Raw genomic sequence first — 18,843 nt, 5'->3', positions numbered from 1 at the left:
GGAAATTTCCCTAAAGCAGGCAATGTCCCTAAACCCAAGTTAATCATTTCATTCCCCTGTTCATAAATCAATAGTCATTTTGAAACTAACGACTTCCACCTCATTTCCTCCATTAGACTTGAAGAAAGTTGTAAATCCCTAAAGTTAAATAAAAAATTTTGCATCTGTATACATATACATTGTTCTGGAGAAAAGATTGCATAGCTTTCATTAGCTTATCAAAAGGACTCAGGACACTCTCTCCAAACTGTAAGAACTTATTCTTCTGTGTCTGCTACAGTCTGTCCCTCTACACATAAATATATGTATCACACTGGCCCCTTTGCTCTGCTGGCACTCATACTTGAATGGCCTTTGTCTTTACATTCCACTATCCAAGTCCTGTCCTTTTTCAGGACACACAGTAAGATGCCACCTTCTGCATAAAGCTTATTCCAGTTGCTTCTCAGTTCTTGAAAGTGAAAGTTGCTCAGTCACGTCTGACTCTTTGAGACCCCACAGACTGTAGCATACCAGGCTCCTCTGTCCATGGGATTCTTCAGGAAAGAATACTGAAGTGGGCTGCCACGTCCTTCTCCAGGGATCTTCTCAACCCAGGGAGCAAACCCAGGTCTCCCACATTGCAGGCAGACTGTTTACCGGTTGAGCTACTCAGGAATCTGCCTGAGCATCTGAGAATCTCAATTCTTATTACCATTTAAACAGCAGCACTCTTTTTGTGTGCTAAATCACTTCAGTCATGTCAACTCTGTGCAACCCCATGGACTGTAGCCCACCAGGCTCCTCTGTCCATGGGATTATCTAAGCAAGAATACTGGAATGGGTTACCATTTCATCTTTAATTATTCTGTAATAATTCTCCAACCATGGTCAAATAATCACTTCTTAATATCTGTGTCTTGTGTATTGGTTTATTTTCCCAACTAAACTGCATTATCTTATCACTTAACATGTCTTTTTCATTCTTTCAACAGTGAATTTCCTGTATTCACTCCCAACATCCAGTATTGCACTGGGTAGAGATTCCCTAAGTGTGTGATACACAGAGCTACAAGAGCTCTGAAGGAAATAAAATATCTCATTATTTTACTTCTTTCAAATACACAAGTATTTCAAAATACACTTATTTATGGATTTTCAAAAGACTTTGTAAAAATAGTCATAATCTAAGGTTCTCCCAGGTGGCACTCAGTTCAGTTGCTCAGTCATGTCTGACTCTTTGGGACCCATGGACTGCAGCATGCCAGGCTTCCCTGTCCGTCACCAACTCCTAGAGCTTGCTCAAACTCATATCCATTGAATTGGTGATGCCATCCAACCATGTCATCCTCTACCGTCCCCTTCTCCTGCCTTCAATCTTTCCCAGCATCAGCTAGCACTAGTGGTAAAAAAAAAAAAATCCACCTGCCAATGTAGGAGATTCAAGAGACAAGGGTTCAATCCCTGGGTGGGGAAGATCCCCTTGAGTAGGAAATGGCAACCCACTCCAGTATTCTTGCATGGAGTAACCCATGGATGGAGGAGCCTGGCAGGCTACAGTCCGTGGAGTTGCAAAGAGTTGGATACAACTGAGCTACTGAACACACACAAAGTTTTCCTTACTTTGAATATATATATATAGGCTGTGTCAGGTCCTGGAAAGTATAAGGCCAAAGGTCTAAAATACCTTAGTCTCTAAGGAAGATGCATAGTTCACTAAAAATACATATATATACATATACATACATATATATATATATATATATATATATATATATATATATATTTGTTGACTACTGTTGACTCAAAAAGATCCACAACATGAGAGTTGGCAGTTAACTTTTATTTGGGGCAAAATAAGGACTCAGTCTGGGAGACAGCACCTCAGATAGCTCTGAGAAACTGCTCCAAACAGGCAGTGGGGGAAGGTCAATATATAAGATTTTTGTGAAGGGGGAATTCAGTGCAATCAAGGCTTACTTTGCAAAAGGTTTTCTGCTAGTCATGAGGAGCGGATCTCACCATGAAGGGATTTAGGGCTTTTCTAGATATGAGGAGACAAAAGGGTTGGAATCATGGCATCAGTTCCTGAAATATCCAACTATTTAAAGACCTGTCCCACCAGTTTCCCTGGAGCACAGATTGCCTCACTGTTCACCCTGAACTCCCATCAGGGCATGTCAAATGCAACTCCATGCAGGAGCACACGGTTCAGTCTCCACAGGGGCAGATGGCAAATGCCCCTGGCAAGCACCAGTTTGTAGTTGACACTACATATATATAAACATAAAAAAGAATAAAATAATGGCATCTGCAGCAACACAAATGGACCTAGAGATTATTATACTAATGAAGCAAGTCAGACAAGGAAAGACAAATATATGGTGATATCACTTATATTTGGAATCAAAAATTATACAGAGAAAATGGATAGCAAGATACAGTCCCAGACCCCAGAGTTTTTTTGGGAGACTATATCCATATTTTCCATAGATTATGTCAGAGCTTGGTGGTAATCATGTCGTTTTCTTTTTGTCCTCCATGTTCTTGTTAAAGTCTCTCCTATAAAAGATGAATTTTTGCAGTAAGAAGGTATGAGAAGCAACAACAGAAAAGGCAGAATGCAAATGATCTCAGTCCTAACTTTAAAACTCGAAGGCATTAGCGACAGACAAAATGAACTAACTAGTGTTTCTCCTAAATCACTGCAGATGGTGACTACAGCCACGAAATTAAAAGACTCTTGCTCCTTGGAAGAAAAGTTATGACCAACCTAAACAGCATATTAAAAAGCAGAGACGTTACTTTGCATCACCGACTCAATGGATATGAGTTTGAGAAAACTCCGGGAGTTGGTGATGAACAGAGAGGTCTGTTGTCTGCAGTCCATGGGGTCGCAAAGAGTTGGACATGACTGAGCAACTGAACTGAAGTGATTCTCAAGCCTGAACACCATTGGAATTAACTGGAAAGCATTCAAAAGACTATATGCACCAGAACTCTAGCCCCAGATTTAATTACTGTGTGGTAGAGTCCAGGCATTTTTTTAAGCTCCCCAAGTAAATCTAACATAAGGTTTGATTTGAGAAACTCTGCCCTAAACCACAACTGTATCTTAACAAGGTTTATGAGATATATTATACAACTCAGTAAATGAAATTCTGTAATATAGATTACAGGCATGAATGAAAAAAAGAGAAGCAGGGAGTTAGAAGGAAAATGAAAAGAAAAGACTATGAAGATATTAAAGAGTTTCAGCTGCCTTCAGACCAACAGTTAGAAAACATACTACTCTAAAATCCCTCCATTTTCCAAGTGTTAGCCTGAGATCTACTGACCCTTCAAAAGCTTGTTTTATTAAATTGTCTCATAAATTCTTTCTTCCAGGTTTCCTTGAAATTTTAGATGAGTGGTTCTCAAAGCTAGCTGTGAATCTTCAGATTCCATTCAGATTTTTCCTTTAAATACAGTTTCTTGTCCTACCTCCAAGATTCCGATTAAGTAAAACTGCCATGAAGTTCAAGAGCCATTTCTATCACTAAATGTTTTTCAGGAGTTTCACAGTCAGGATTGAGAAATACTGGTCTATATTATATGAAAACAAGCTCTTTTTCAGCAAGAGTGTGCCCATTTCAGGGGTTCTCAAATAGACTTGTTCAAAATACAGTGGGCCTCCATAACTACAGGTTCTAAGTGTGTGGATTTGACCAATGGTAGATCAAAAATATTTGGAAAAAAAAATTCTAGAAATTTCCAAAAAAGTAAAACTCAATTTTGCCTCACCCTGGCAACAACTTACATAGCATTTAAATTGTATTTACACTATTTACTTAGCATTTACACTGATTAGGTATTATAAGTAATCTAGAAATGATTTAAAATGTATAGGAGAATCTTCATAGATTATATGCAAACACTATGCCATTTTATATAAGGGAGTTAAGCATCTGTGGGTTTTGGTATCTCTGTGGGGGGTGGGAAGGAGTGTCCTGGAACCAATCACATGTGGATACAGAGAAACAACTGTATACACTTTCAGACTCAACCCAAGAGACACTCATTTAGCAGGCAAAGAATTTAGACTGAAACATTTGTATTTTTTTAAAGCACCAGAGGTAATACTGAAGCACCCAAAGTAGATAGCCCCCAGCATAACACATAAAGTTTCAATGCATAGTTGTTGAATAAACCAAAGAATGATTGGGTATAAATCTCTGACTTTTGCCTCCCTTATACAACTTGCCTTGCTTTATATTTATAACTGTATTTTTATACCTCTTTCTCAATTTGGGTACAGGATGTTCCTTCACAAATATTGGTCTCTTAATTCCTAGGAAGACTTGATGAAAACAAAGACCAATCTGATTTCCACATGTACTTTCTTCATAAAGCCAGGATTCCAACTGGGGGTGGATAATATGTCTCAAACCCTGTTTGAAAGTTGTACTTCGTTCTTTAACCAGAGCATAGCAGAATCTTGATGTGAGTATCTATCTTGGGAGAAAAGGGATGGCTTGGTCATCCTTCAGGTCCAGTAGCAATAAGACAACTGAGTAGTTAAATAAAACATATCCTTATTGTGCTATTCACTTACTACATCAGAACCTTGGGACAGGGGAGAATATTTTGGAACTGTTTTTTTAAAAAAATATTTATGTATTTGGCTGTGCCAGATCTTCACTGTGGCACATGGGACCTTTAATCTTCCTTGTGGCATGCAGAATCTTAAGTGGCAGCGTGTGGAATCTACTTCTCTGAGCAGGGATCAAACCTGGGCCCCCTGCATTGGGGACTTGGAGTCTTAGCCACTGGACCACCAAGGAAGTCCCGGGACTGTATTTTTTTAATAAGCACTTGCAGCTAATTCTATAGGAACCTGGAATGTGAGGTCCATGAATCAAGGTAAATTGGAAGTGGTCAAACAGGAGATGGCAAGAGTGAACATCGACATTCTAGGAATCAGCAAACTAAGATGGACTGGAATGGGTGAATTTAACTCAGATGACCATTATATCTACTACTGTGGGCAAGAATCCCTTAGAAGAAATGGAGTAGCCATCATGGTCAATAAAAGAGTCCGAAAGGCAGTACTTGGATGCAATCTCAGAAACAATAGAATGATCTCTATTCGTTTCCAAGGCAAACCATTCAATATCACGGTAATCCAAGTCTATGCCCCAACCAGTAATGCCAAAGAAGCTGAAGTTGAACGATTCTATGCAGACCAACAAGACCTTCTAGAACTAACACCCAAAAAAGATGTCCTTTTCATTATAGGGGACTGGAATGCAAAAGTAGGAAGTCAAGAAACACCTGGCGTAACAGGAAAATTTGGCCTTGGAGTCCAGAATGAAGCAGGGCAAAGGCTAATAGAGTTTTGCCAAGAGAACGCACTGGTAATAGCAAACACTCTATTCCAACAACACATGAGAAGACTCTACACGTGGACATCACCAGATGGTTAACACCGAAATCAGATTGATTATATTATTTGCAGCCAAAGATGGAGAAGCTCTATCCAGTCAGCAAAAACAAGACCGGGAGCAGACTGTGGCTCAGATCATGAACTGCTGCTGCTGCTAAGTCGCTTCAGTCGTGTCCGACTCTGTGCGACCCCATAGATGGCAGTCCACCAGGCTCCACCGTCTCTGGGATTCTCCAGGCAAGAATACTGGAGTGGGTTGCCATTTCCTTCTCCAGTGCACGAAAGGGAAAAGTGAAAGTGAAGTCGCTCAGTCGTGTCCGACTCTGAGCGATCCCATGGACTGCAGCCTACCAGGCTCCTCTGTCCATGGGATTTTCCAGGCAAGAGTACTGGAGTGGGGTGCCATTGCCTTCTCTGCAGATCATTAACTGCTTATTGCCAAATTCAGACTTAAATTGAAGAAAGTAGGGAAAACCACTAGTCCATTCAGGTATGATGTAGATCAAATCCTTTATGAGTATACAGTGGAAGTGACAAATAGATTTAAGGGACTAGATCTGATAGACAGAGTGCCTGATGAACTATGGACAAAGGTTCGTGACATTGTACAGGAGACAGGGATCAAGACAATCCCCGTGGAAAAGAAATGCAAAAAAGCAAAATGGCTGTCTGAGGAGGCCTTACAGATAGCTGGGAAGAGAAGAGAAGCAAAAAGCAAAGGAGAAAAGGAAAGATATTCCCATCTCAATGCAGAGTTCCAAAGAATAGCAAGGAGAGATAAGAAAGCCTTCCTCAGTGATCAATGCAAAGAAATAGAGGAGAACAACAGATTGGGAAAGACTAGAGATCTCTTCAAGAAAATTAGATATACCAAAGGAACATTTCATGCAAAGATAGGCTCGATAAAGGACAGAAATGGTATGGACCTAACAGAAGCAGAAGATATTAAGAAGAGGTGGCAAGAAGAACTGTATAAAAAACATCTTCACGACCCAGATAATCACGATGGTGTGATCACTTACCTAGAGCCAGACATCCTGGAATGTGAAGTCAAGTGGGCCTTAGAAAGCATCACTATGAACAAAGCTAGTGGAGGTGGAATTCCAGTTGAGCTATTTCAAATCCTCAAAGGTGATGCTGTGAAAGTGCTACACTCGATATGCCAGCAAATTTGGAAAACTCAGCGGTGGCCACAGGACTGAAAAAGGTCAGTGTTCGTTCCAATCCCAAAGAAAGACAATGCCGAAGAATGTTCAAACTACCACACAATTGCACTCATCTCACACGCTAGTAAAGTAATGCTCAAAATTCTCCAAGCCAGGTTTCAGCAATACGTGAACCATGAACGTCCAAATGTTCAAGCTGGTTTTAGAAAAGGCAGAGGAACCAGAGATCAAATTGCCAATATCTACTGGATCATCGAAAAAGTAAGAGAGTTCCAGAAAAACATCTATTTCTGCTTTATTGACTATGCCAAAGCCTTTGACTGTGTGGATCACAAGAAACTGTGGAAAATTCTGAAAGAGATGGGAATACTAGACCATCTGACCTGTCTCTTGAGAAACCTGTATGCAGGTCAGGAAGCAGCAGTTAGAACTGGACATGGAACAACAGACTGGTTCCAAATAGGAAAAGGAGTATGTCAAGGCTGTATATTGTCACCCTGCTTATTTAACTTATATGCAGAGTACATCATGAGAAACGCTGGGCTGGAAGAAACACAAGCTGGAATCAAGATTGCCGGGAGAAATATCAATAACCTCAGATATGCAGATGACACCACCCTTATGGCAGAAAGTGAAGAAGAACTAAAGAGCCTCTTGATGAAAGTGAAAGAGGAGAGTGAAAAAGTTGGCTTAAAGCTCAACGTTCAGAAAACTAAGATCATGGCATCTGGTCCCTTCACTTCATGGGAAATAGATGGGGAAACAGTGGAAACAGTGTCAGACTTTATTTTTTTGGGCTCCAAAATCACTGCAGATGGTGATTGCAGCCATGAAATTAAAAGACACTTACTCCTTGGAAGGAAGGTTTTGGCCAACCTAGATAGCATATTTAAAAGCAGAGACATTACTTTGCCAACAAAAGTCCGTCTAGTCAAGGCTATGGTTTTTCCAGTGGTCTTGTATGGATGTGAGAGTTGGACGGTGAAGAAAGCTGAGCGCCGAAGAATTGATGCTCTTGAACTGTGGTGTTGGAGAAGACTCTTGAGTGTCCCTTGGACTGCAAGGAGATCCAATCAATCCATCCTAAAAGAGGACAATCCTGGGTGTTCATTGGAAGGACTGATGTTGAAGCCGAAACTCCAATACTTTGGCCACCTCATGGGAAGATTTGACTCATTGGAAAAGACCCTGCTGCTGGGTAGGATGGGGGCAGGAGGAGAAGGGGACGACAGAGGATGAGCTGGTTGGATGGCATCACCGACTCGATGGACATGGGTTTGGGTAGACTCCGGGAGTTGGTGATGGACAGAGAGGCCTGGCGTGCTGCAATTCATGGGGTCGCAAAGAGTTGGACACGACTGAGCGACTGAACTGAACTGCAGCTAATTCTATGATTAGGCAAGATTTGGAAACACTGAATAAGGGGGAAAATTTAAATCAACCAAGACATAAAGGAAATTTTGGATAAACATCCAGTGCTTAATCCAATAGGTAAGGAAAAGCAGCTGATCATCACATCACTTAATGTAGATTGCAAATCATTAAAACCATACCTTAGATGGAAAGAAAAGGAAGACAATATTTCACCAGAGCATATGGAATAATAAAGAAGTGCAGCTTTTAAAAGTAATTTATTCTCATGAAGTCCCTCCATTCTTTCCACTTGAAGAAATGACTTGGGGAGCTTCTCTGGTGGCTTAGAATCTACCTGCCAATGAAGGAAACATGGGTTCCATCCCTGATCTGGAAAGATCCCACGTGCTGCAGAACAAGTAAGCCCATGCGCCATGACTACTGAGCCCGTGCTCTAGAGTCCAGAAACCTCAACTACTGAAGCCTGTGCACCCTACAGCCCATGCTCTGGAAGAAGAGAAGCCACTGAAATGAGAAGCCCATTCACAGCAACTAGAGAGTAGCCCATGTTCTCTGCAACTAGAAAACAGCCTGTGCAGCAGTGAAGACCCAGCACAGTCAAAACTTAATTTTAAAAGGTTAATTAATTTAATTAATTTTTTAATTAATTAATTTTTTAAAAAGAGATGAATTGGGCTGGCTAAAGTACAAATATATGGATATTTAATAACTATTATAAAACTTAAATGCCAGTTTATACAGATGAAAGAAAGCAATTAATATCCATAAAACTCTGACAGATGAAAGCTATAAAAACGAAATTCAAAGCTTTGCCCTGAGCTTCCTATTAGCCTAAGTAACAAGGGAATTTTGATCTGTTATATATCTCTTATTGTCTAGTAAAAGAAAGTACATCAGTTCATCAGAAGAAACAAACTTTTTCTTAAATCTGAGCACTATGAAAAATTAGTCCCAAGGTCTTTATATAAGGAACATTGACAGCGTAATGGACTGTGAACACTTAAGCAGAAAAGAATATAGAATGTTGTTATTCAACATATGGGTATTTTTCAATCAAAGCTTCAGTGAAAGTAAAGGGCATAGTGGTAATGATTTTGTAGAGATATGCAGGCTTCTGGTAATTTCTGCTAATAGGAGAATGATGAGTATCACATTATCCTCAGAAAATCTTGAGAAATTAACAAGCCCATTAGGTTTGTGTTGCTGTTAGTCAATCATATATAAGAATCACACAAGAGCAGTTAAAAAGTATAAATTCCTATACTGCTCCCTAGACTTCAGAGTTGGGATCAGAAATCTACACACAGAACAAATGATTCTCAAATGATAGTGAAAAACCACCTTCTAGAATTGCCACTTTCAAAAATCAGTTTTTCACTGCTGGAAATGTTCTGATTCAAGGTAGAAGACCCCAGTAAATGTCTGGCAGGTACACTGATTGAAAGTAGCAGGAACCATGGTCTCTAGCATCAGTTTGTCCAAATATGGCCTATTCCCTTGATAGCTTCTAAAACTACTTATTTTGAGAACAGAGACACCGATGTAGAGACTGGACATGTTGCCACAGCAGGAGGAGGGGAGAGTGAGATGACCTGGGTGAGTAGCATTGACATATATACACTACTATGTGTAAAATGGGTTTCCTAGGTGGCACTTAGGGTAAAGACTCCACCTGCCCATGCAGGATACACAAAAGACATGGGTTTGATCCCTGGGTTGGGAAGATCCCCTGGAGGAGGGCATGACAACCCACTCCAGTATTCTTGCTTGGAGAATCCCATGGACAGAGGAGCCTGGCGGACTACAGTCCATAGGGTCACAAATAGGTGGACATGACTGAAGGGACTTAGCACGTGTGTATAAAATAAATAGCTAATGGGAAGCTGCTGTAGAGCACAGGGAGCTATGTGCTCTGTGATGACCTAGATGGGGGAGATGGGGGTGGGTGTAGGGGTTGGAGGGAGGCTCCAGAGGGAGGGAATATGTGTATACTTATGGTTGATTCACTTTGTTGCACAGCAGAAACTAACAGAACTTTGTAAAGCAATTACACTTCAATAAATAAATAAAATTACCTATTTTGAAGACTCACCCCAAAGCTGGAGAACCCCTCTGTTAGTGGCAGAATTTAGGCCTCTGTATTGTAACTAATACTGAAGGTGATCTTTTGCACAGTAAAATTTGAAAATCTTTGTTATAGCCTTTGTGTAAATCTTTGTTATATTGGACATATAAATGGGGGAGAAAGGATAAAAAGATACTTTATTATGAGAAGTAAAGTTCATGACTTGAAATATGGCCACAGGGGAAGCCTGCTGGGAGAATTCTTACAAGTTGTGCCAAGATTTCCTAGAGGGCAATTTCAGATCTGTTCCCATGTTCAAACAGGAATCAAATGAATGTTGTACCATCTGTGGCAAGTAATTAATCTCAAGTTTCCAGAAACTTTTAGCTCTAGGAAGTGTCTTAATATGGCAGCAATGGGCATTGCAGAACTACACTTCCAAATACCATCATTCTTTGAAAACTTTCTCAAAAAACACTCGAGCTTGGAAGAGATTTTCCAGTTTATCTAATTGTCTCAATCTGTAAATGGAAAAAGCTGTAGACCAGAGGTCATGTCCAAGGTGACATGGCTAATTTGGGCACATTTAGTTCAAAACTCTGGGCCCCCGCTACTACCATAACCCAACTCTTATTACAGACTTGCCAATGAAAATCATTTTAAAGAAAGGCTTAATTTAGAGGTTATGAAAGCAAGAAGACAATTCTTTTTTTTTTTTTTCTTTTCAGGCCAAGCCATGCAGCATCTTAGTTCCCTGAAAGTGAAAGTGTTATTTGCTTAGTCGTGTCCTACTCTTTGCGAGTCCATGTACTGTATGTAGCCCGCCAGGCTCCTCTGTCCATGGAATACTCCAGGCAAGAATACTGGAGTAGGTTGCCATGCCCTTCTTCAGGAGATCATCCCGACCCAGGGATCGAACCTGGGTCTGCCCAATGCAGGTAGAATCTTTACTGTCTGAGCCACCAGGGAAGCCCTGGTTCCTTACCCAGGGCTCAAACCCTCACTCCCTGCAGTGGAAGCACAGAGTCCTAACCACTGGACCAGCCAGGAAGTCCCCAAGAAGGCAATTCTTTTAATGTGCTATTTTTCATAAAATTTCCTTAGTAAATGGTGATTCTCTTTAGGGAGGGGAGGGGTTTTGACTTGGTTTTGCTCTTGGTTTTCTCTTGCTGTATTTTGTGTTCTGTTCTGGTTCAAGAGATATTTTAGTTAATCTAACTATTCTCTTTACCCAAAATCCCCATTTATAAATTTCCCACTGTGAAAGTGAAAAGTGAAAGTGAAAGTCACTTAGTCATGTCCAGCTCTTTGAGACCCCATGGACTATACAGTACATGGAATTCTCCAGACCAGAACACTGGAAGGGGTAGCCTTTCCCTTCTCCAGGGGATCTTGCCAACCAGGGATCAAACCCAGGTCTCCAGCATTGCAGGCAGATTCTTTACCAGCTGAGCCACAAGGGAAACCCAAGCATACTGGAGTGGGTAGCCTATCCCCTCTCCAGGGGATCTTCCCAACCCAGGAATTGAACTGGGGTTTCCTGCATTGCAGGCTGATTCTTTACCAGCTGAGCTATCAGGGAAGCCCTACCACTGTGAGTACAGGTTGAACCTGGGCTTCCCACTCTAATGGTCTGCTTATTGATGCTCAGTATCAATAAGATCAATAGACCTTTGTACTATGATGTTTTAAAGCCAGAATGACTCTGGGTAAAGCAGAAACTCACCCCATCATAAAAACACTTCCTTTCTGACATTTTCTAGAGACACTTCCCACTTTCTTGACATAAATAATCCTGGCTGTAAATTAGTTTTAGCCCCTCCAAAACTCAACTATAAATCTAACCCTGAATTACACATTCTGACTTTATATTCAAAAAGAACTCAGAAAGAAATGGTACTTTTTCTCTAGAGTTTTTATCTGAAACCATGTTACCCATTAGTCTTCCTAATTATCTACAATCTGCTTTTAAGAAATGTCTTCAAAGCGAAAAGCTCAAAATAAATACAGATTATTTTCCTGAGACACTTTAGAGTTTGTGTTTATCTATATACATTTTTTCCTTTTACCTTCCTCTGAGCATGGTCTTGTTAAGAGTTTTATTGGAGCGGTCCTAAAAGCCTGCTAATGGCAGCTATGAGGAAGAAAAGCAATAACCCACATTTCGTGAAAACAGGCTTAGCAAACAAGTCCCTATACTTCACAGAAGATGAAAAGCTCTTCTACCGGAAGTGCTGTTTCACATGAGATTCTATTCAAGGAGAGGATATTTCTACTAAAATGCAAGAAAAAGACGCTGTGAGCAGACATCCTTTGTCTAGATTTATGGAATTTAAGAAAACATGTCAAATGGAAAATCATAATTAATAAACACTGCCAAAAATAAAATGTTGAAATTGGGTGTGATTTCTGTAGTCTTGAAAAATGTATCAAGATAGATGGAACTTATTTGCCTTAATTTTGATCCATTATGATTAATTTCTTAAAAACCCACTTACATTTCAGGAAATATAGTTAAAATGAAAGATTTTCACCCAATATATCATTCATTGATTATTTCCTAGCTTCCATGCACTGGTTACCATAAACCAATTGGAAACAATTTTTTATATTAATCAACAACCATCTTTCGTAAATTTTCTTTCCTTCTGGGGTTAGAAATACAAAGAATAGAAGAGCTGAGCGCTCCCTGTCAAGAGGGTTGACATGTAAAAAAATAATTACAATTCCTTGTGGTAAGTGCTAGAAGATATTTAGATGCTAAGCAAGTCCTTGAAACAATCAACTCCTTTCCTGGGATGAAGATAGAAATTTACTTTAAGGCCCTCTTCAAACTGAGATTTATAGAATAAGGAGTTGATCAGGATATGTGCATATCCTAGGAGGCTTTCCTAGCAAAGAAAAATCAGGACCACATGTGCAAAGGCAGAATCATGAACAAACATAGTGTATGCAAAAGACAGTTAACATTTTGGTGTCTATGTGAAGGAAGGAGATGGCAAGAATGTGCAACCAAGCAGGAACCTACGAGGACTTCCCAGGACTGATTTCCCACCACCACCACCATGTCCTCTGTCTGCACTAATTTGTAGAAGAACTTTAGCCACCCTAGGCCTTCCCTGAGTTCCAAAGACAAATTGGAACAGAGAAGACAGAGAAGTGAGAAAATTCAGAAAAAAAGAAAAAGAGTCTTGCAAGACAAAATAATAATAGTTTAGCCATTAAACAAAGTCAAGGACTTTTAGTTCCTCTTTAAGGACTACAGATAATATTCTGAGCCATTTTCTTTAAGCTATTTTGCAGATACTGAAATCCCTACCAGGTGGAAGGAGTTAACTGCATGCTGACCACAAGCACATAGACCCCCAGACCAGTTGAACAAGAAGGTTGATGATGTTGACACCCAATTACCTCACAGTGATACCGTGAGAGCACCTTTGGGCTGCAAGAGGCTGTGTGTTAGTCACTCAGTTGTGTCCGACTCTTTGGGACTCCAAGAACTGCAGCCCTCCAGGCTCCTCTATCCTTAGGCAAGAATACTGGAGTGGGATGCTGTTTCTTTCTCCAGGGGATTTTCCCAACCCAGGGATTGAACCTGGGTTGGTCTTTACCATCTGAGCCATCAGGGAAGCCAGTTACCTCACCACCAACCAGTCGAAAGAATTACCATGAGCTGATACTGCTCCGCGGCGGCCGACAGGGGCTAGGCCGGGCCGGGGGCCGGGGGCAGCGGCCGACAGGGTCTAGGCTGGGCTGGGACCCAAGGGCCGGGGGCGGCGGCTGGGAGGGCCTAGGCCAGGCCGGGGGCTGGGGGTGGCAGCCGACAGGGAAAACTAGCTAATCTGATCACACGGACAACAGCCTGGTCTATCTCAATGAAACTAAGCCATGCCGTGTGGGGCCACCCAAGACGGATGGGTCATGGTGGAGAGGTCCGACAGATTGTGGTCCACTGGAGAAGGGCATGGCAAACCACTTCAGTATTCTTGCCTTGAGAACCCCAAGAACAGTATGAAAAGGCAAAAATATAGGACACTGAAAGATGAACTCCCCAGGTCAGTAGGTGCCCAATACACTAATGGAGAGCAGTGGAGAAATAACTCCAGAAAGAATGATGGGATGGAGCCAAAGCAAAAACGATACCCAACTGTGGATGTGACTGGTGACAGATGCAAAGTCCGATGCTGTAAAGAGCAATATTGCATAGAAACCTGGAACGTTAGGTCCATGAATCAAGGCAAATTGGAAGTGGTCAAACAGGAGATAGCAAGAGTGAATGTCAACATTCTAGGAATCAGCGAACTAAGATGGACTGGAATGGGTGAATTTAACTCAGATGACCATTATACCTACTACTGTGGGCAAGAATCACATAGAAGAAATGGAGTAGCCATCATGGTCAACAAAAGAGTCCGAAATGCAGTATTTGGATGCAATCTCAAAAACGATAGAATGAACTCTGTTCGTTTCCAAGGCAAACCATTCAATATCACAGTAATCCAAGTCTATGCCCCAACCAGTAATGCCGAAGAAGCTGAAGTTGAACGATTCTATGAAGACCTACAAGACCTTTTAGAACTAACACCCAAAAAAGATGTCCTTTTCATTATAGGGGACTGGAATGCAAAAGTAGGAAGTCAAGAAACACCTGGTGTAACAGGCAAGTTTGGCCTTGGAGTCCAGAATGAAGCAGGGCAAAGGCTAATAGAGTTTTGCCACTAGAACGCACTGGTAATAGCAAACACCCTATTCCAACAACACATGAGAAGACTCTACACGTGGACATCACCAGATGTTCAACACCGAAATCAGATTGATTATATTCTTTGCAGCCAAAGATGGAGAAGCTCTATACAGTCAGCAAAAACAAGACCGGGAGAAGACCGTGGCTCGGATCATGAACTGCTTATTGCCAAATTCAGACTTAAATTGAAGAACGTAGGGAAAACCACTAGACCATTCAGGTATGACCTAGATCAAATCCCTTATGAGTATACTGTGGAAGTGACAAATAGATTTAAGGGTCTATACCTGATAGACAGAGTGCCTGATGAACTATGGACAGAGGTTCGTGACATTGTACAGGAGACAGGGATCAAGAAAATCCCCATGGAAAAGAAATGCAAAAAAGCAAAATGGCTGTCTGAGGAGGCCTTACAGATAGCTGGGAAGAGAAGAGAAGTGAAAAGCAAAGGAGAAAAGGAAAGATTCCCATCTCAATGCAGAGTTCCAAAGAATAGCAAGGAGAGATAAGAAAGCATTCCTCAGCGATCAGTGCAAAGAAATAGAGGAAAACAACAGATTGGGAAAGACTAGAGATCTCTTCAAGAAAATTAGAGATACCAAAGGAAAATTTCATACAAAGATAGGCTCGATAAAGGACAGAAATGGTATGGACCTAACAGAAGCAGAAGACATTCAGAAGAGGTGGCAAGAATACACAGAAGAACTGTACAAAAAAGATCTTCATGACCCAGATAATCACGATGGAGTGATCACTCACCTAGAGCCAGACATCCTGGAATGTGAAGTCAAGTGGGCCTTAGAAAGCATCACTACAAACAAAGCTAGTGGAGGTGATGGAATTCCAGTTGAGCTCTTTCAAATCCTCAAAGGAGATGCTGTGAAAGTGCTACACTCGATATGCCAGCAAATTTGGAAAACTCAGCAGTGGCCACAGGACTGGAAGAGGTCAGTCTTCGTTCCAATCCCAAAGAAAGGCAATGCCAAAGAATGCTCAAACTACCGCACAATTGCACTCATCTCACATGCTAGTAAAGTAATGCTCAAAATTCTCCAAGCCAGGCTTCAGCAATACGTGAACCGTGAACGTCCAGATGTTCAAGCTGGTTTTAGAAAAGGCAGAGGAACCAGAGATCAAATTGCCAATATCCGCTGGATCATCAAAAAAGCAAGAGAGTTCCAGAAAAACATCTATTTCTGCCTTATTGACTATGCCAAAGCCTTTGACTGTGTGGATCACAATAAACTGTGGAAAATTCTGAAAGAGATGGGAATACCAGACCATCTGACCTGTCTCTTGAGAAACCTGTCTGCAGGTCAGGAAGCAACAGTTAGAACTGGACATGGAACAACAGACTGGTTCCAAATAGGAAAAGGAGTACGTCAAGGCTGTATATTGTCACCCTGCTTATTTAACTTATATGCAGAGTACATCATGAGAAACGCTGGGCTGGAAGAAACACAAGCTGGAATCAAGATTGCCGGGAGAAATATCAATAACCTCAGATATGCATATGACACCACCCTTATGGCAGAAAGTGAAGAAGAACTAAAGAGCCTCTTGATGAAGGTGAAAGAGGAGAGTGAAAAAGTTGGCTTAAAGCTCAACATTCAGAAAACTAAGATCATGGCATCTGGTCCCGTCACTTCATGGGAAATAGATGGGGAAACAGTGGAAACAGTGTCAGACTTTATTTTTTGGGGCTCCAGAATCACTGCTGATGGTGATTGCAGCCATGAAATTAAAAGACACTTACTCCTTGGAAGGAAGGTTATGGCCAACCTAGATAGCATGTTTAAAAGCAGAGACATTACTTTGCCAACAAAAGTCCGTCTAGTCAAGGCTATGGTTTTTCCAGTGGTCATGTATGGATGTGAGAGTTGGACGGTGCAGAAAGCTGAGCGCTGAAGAATTGATGCTTTTGAACTGTGGTGTTGGAGAAGACTCTTGAGAGTCCCTTGGACTGCAAGGAGATCCAATCAATCCATCCTAAAAGAGATCAATCCTGGGTGTTCATTGGAAGGTCTGATGTTGAAGCTGAAACTCCAATACTTTGGCCACCTCATGCGAAGGGTTGACTCATTGGAAAAGACCCTAATGCTGGGTAGGATTGGGGGCGGGAGGAGAAGGGGACGACAGAGGATGAGATGGTTGGATGGCATCACTGACTCAATGGACATGGGTTTGTGTGGACTCCGGGAGTTGGTGATTGTCAGGGAGGCCTGCCGTGCTGCAGTTCATGGGGTCGTAATGAGTCGGACATGACTGAGCAACTGAATTGAAATGAACTGTATAGATTAATATATTTGAAACACTAGTCCTGCTTTCTGCCCTATGCACCAATCTCATAATTTAACTGCCTGCACCTCAAACACAATTTCCTTACGGTTTATTTGCTAGAGTTTCTTCTCAACTTTCTCCTGGTTTTCTGGTCCCTGTGTTTACTACTTAGGCAACATTGACTCTTTTTTAAACATCGATTTTGCCTGCTTACCTCCTCTGCCCCAACTTCCAATTTATTGCCAAATCTTATCATTTCTGCCTTTGCATCATCACATCAGTATTGTATTGATTAGGTCCTCACAGGAACTAGGATGACACACTCAAATTGGGCAGTTTGAAGAGAGGTTAATAAAGGTACAGATGCAATAATGGTGGAGGGGGGTGCCTGTTATTACCCTTAGGTTTAAAGAATGAACAAAAAAAGAAAATTGTTAATAGAAGGAGGAAGCTACTTGGAGACAGCTGTCTGATGAGAGCTATGGCCTTGGATCACAGTAAGACCATGCCAAGTCCTGACAGAAGGAGCTATGGTATGTTGGGGGTGGGGGGAAGAAGGTATAAATATACTGATCTTACCCTCTTTCATGCCTCTGATGTCCAGTCAGGGCACATCATTGTCTGGACTTAATTAGAAGCCAGAGAGTAAAAATACTTCCTTTTTCTTTTTTTGTCAATTGATATAGTCCAAACTTCGGTTTCTAACACTCTGTAGAACAGGATAGGAAGGCACCACAGGGAGGCCCTGATGTTATTAGTGAACAAAACCCATCATTTTGCCAAATAAATGCATGGCTCATCAGCCACTTGAATCCTCCACTGCAGACCAGGGTCCAAAACTCTCATACTCATCCCAACAGCTTTGTGCAAGTGACACAGATGCCTCAGCTAAACCCTGGAGGTGAGTGACATAAAAGCAGCACTGTGAAACAATTACAGGAATGGGAACTCAGGTTAAATTACTTTTAAATCCATTGTGTTCCATTCAGTCATTTGTGGAAGGCTGAGCATAATTATGAGAATAAGTATGCTCTGTGGGGTTATTCAAATGAAACACTTTCTGGCCTAAAGCAGTATATAGTTTAATGGAAAGTGAATAAACAAATAAAAAACTAAGTACTGAGTGAAAAAGAAACCCTAAGTAGAGCTAAATACAATTACCCATCTTCAGTTAAATGCCAGTTCTTCAAAATTTCCTGATCTCTATTAATTTGTTCTTCCTCTCAGAGCACTGTTATAATTTCCCCCATTTGATATGCCAAGTCGTTAATTCTTGTGTGATTATTTGATGAATGTCTATCTCCTATGCTGGCCTGGAATCATGTAGGTAGAACCCATGCCCGCTTTCTTGCTCACTATTGAACTCTAAAACCTCACCTAGTGCCTGACACCTAGAAGTACTACTCAATAGAGGATCAAATGTTTCCATTATATTTTTACTACTAGTTATATAACTCGGAGGCTTCCTTGGTTGATCAAGCAGTAAAGAATCTGCCTGCAGTACAGGAGACCCAGGTTCAATCACTGGGTCAGGAAGATCCCCTGGAGAAGGAAATGGCAAATCACTCCAGTATTCTTGCCTGGAAAATCCCATGGACAGAGGAGACTGGGGTTGCAAGTCCATGGGGTTGCAACAGTCAGACATGACTTAGTGACTAAACCACCATATAACTCTGAAATAGCATCCAATGGTGGAAATAATCCAGTATTATACTGACACTAAATTATTAAGAGACCCTGAAAATGTCACTTTTTCTCTCTCTTTGCTTGTATTTCCTCAGGACTAAAATGAGGATTAAAACCATCTGAC

At 41.2% G+C, this 18,843-nt stretch overlaps 1 long non-coding RNA gene across 1 annotated transcript in view; it reads right to left on the bottom strand.

The window, feature by feature from the left end:
* The window catches only part of LOC145532853 (uncharacterized), a 59,184-nt gene that overhangs the window by 3,973 nt on the left and 36,368 nt on the right, over positions 1-18,843 (bottom strand). The gene's annotated exons all lie outside the window — the stretch shown is intronic.

Source organism: Giraffa tippelskirchi, chromosome 13, assembly GCF_054371585.1.
Source record: "Giraffa tippelskirchi isolate mGirTip1 chromosome 13, T2T-mGirTip1v1.2.pri, whole genome shotgun sequence".
In the NCBI taxonomy this organism is placed as follows: domain Eukaryota; kingdom Metazoa; phylum Chordata; class Mammalia; order Artiodactyla; family Giraffidae; genus Giraffa; species Giraffa tippelskirchi.
Note: the sequence above shows the minus strand (reverse complement) of the source record. Positions and strands in the feature narration are given on the sequence as shown.